The sequence below is a fragment of the Otolemur garnettii genome, unplaced genomic scaffold (assembly GCF_000181295.1).
Source record: "Otolemur garnettii isolate 467f Iridium unplaced genomic scaffold, OtoGar3 scaffold00018, whole genome shotgun sequence".
Classification (NCBI taxonomy): Eukaryota; Metazoa; Chordata; class Mammalia; order Primates; family Galagidae; genus Otolemur; species Otolemur garnettii.
Genome location: NW_003852413.1, coordinates 7,579,179 through 7,580,853, shown reverse-complemented (window position 1 = coordinate 7,580,853; position 1,675 = coordinate 7,579,179).

Below are 1,675 nucleotides of genomic sequence, written 5' to 3'. Positions count from 1 at the left end.
GATACATAATTTTTAATGTATTATATTTGTAAATTGTACTTATGTTGAAATTAAAAATATATATTATAATACTATTTTTGCATTCTATTAAAATTTTTGTTGCTCCATATAGACCAAATTTTTAATTAAGAACCCCTCCCCCGCCACCCTCCCACCCCATCAATGGGTGTCCTGCTTTACCAATGTTAAAATCTGGTCACCTTATTCACAGGTCAGGGCAGAAGCACCCCTGATTTTCAGATTGGCTCTCCAGCTTCAGACATCTAAATTGAGCTTCTACCCATTAACTTTTCCCCCTACTGAGACCCAGAAAAAAAAAAAAAATTTCTTTTTTACTTTATCGCCCTTGCGGTAGTGTCACAGCTCACAGCAACTCCTGAGTTTATTAAGTGATTCTCTTGCCTTAACCTCCCCAGTAGCTGGGACTGCCCGGACCCGCCAGAAAAGCCCAGCTATTTCTTTGTTGCAGTTTGCCTGGGGTCGAGTTTGAACCCACCACCCTCAATATGTGGGGCCGGCACCCTGCCCACTGAGCCTCAGGCGCTGCCCAAATTTACAGTTGCAGAAACACAATTTGGCCTCCTTAACAGACTCTCCAGCACTATTAAGAGTAATTTGTTGGTTTATTCTCCCCTGTATCACCAGCATCCCCGGGAAGGGGTCAACCTGGGCTTGTCCTCGTTGGCGGAAGAAAGGGAGGAGGGAGAGAGGGAGGGAAAAATGGGCGGGAGAGGGAGAGAAGAGAGTGAGCTGGAAGTAAGGCTCACGGCTAAGTGCTCTCTCTCTTCCGGAGGGCACTGCAGTAATAAGCATGAGGCAATTACATTCTGCTGTGTGGTTATTAAATTGGGGGGCAACAAATATAATAAAATGTAGACACTTGTAGAGAGGTTGAAAATAAAATAAAAGTGGAGGATAAAAATAAAATCAATAACCACAGGTTTCCCAGCGTCTACCTTAAGAGACCGTATGGATGAGCATACAGGTGCGCCAGGGCGGAATGGGGCCTGCGGGCGCCCGGGGCGCAGGCAGCGCCGCCTCCCCAAAGCCGCCCGAGCCTCGCAAAGGGCTGGGGGTCTGCACGGGTTCCTGTCCCAACTCTGCCGCTTCCGGCTAGGCGGTAGGAGGAGGCAGAGCAAGAGCCACCTGCTGCCACCTCTAGAACACCAGCGGCCACGGGGAGCCGCGAGCGCTGCGCAAACGGCAGCGGCTGGAAGGAGCAGGTCTTAGTGAACAGCAATTGAGAAATGAATTCGAAGCAATTCATGGGAAAGTTCCCTTAGGTGGGGAGAGGAGAGCCCCGGCCCGGACAGATTCGGTGTTCCTCAAAAAGGTTGCAGGAGAGAAAGATGACGGGGCCCCAGGGTGTAGTTCGACCAGGTACATACCAGAGACCTTTGCGTTAAATGAAGAATTTCTAGGTAGAGGCTCAGTGCACGGGTCTGATGGGAGGAGTACATAGTGTTAGAACCGAATCCGAAATAAAACCTAGCACAGCAAAGCTGGGGTTGGGGGATTGCGGAGGACGAAAGGAAGCCGGGGAGGCATGGAGCGGGGAGGGAGGTGCGGGGGGAGCCGGAGGGCTGGTCTTGGTCGTGAAAGCTGCACTGTTAACACAGACCAGAAGGGGGCAGAGCTGCTCAAATTGGAAGGACGAACGCCTATATGATTTTTG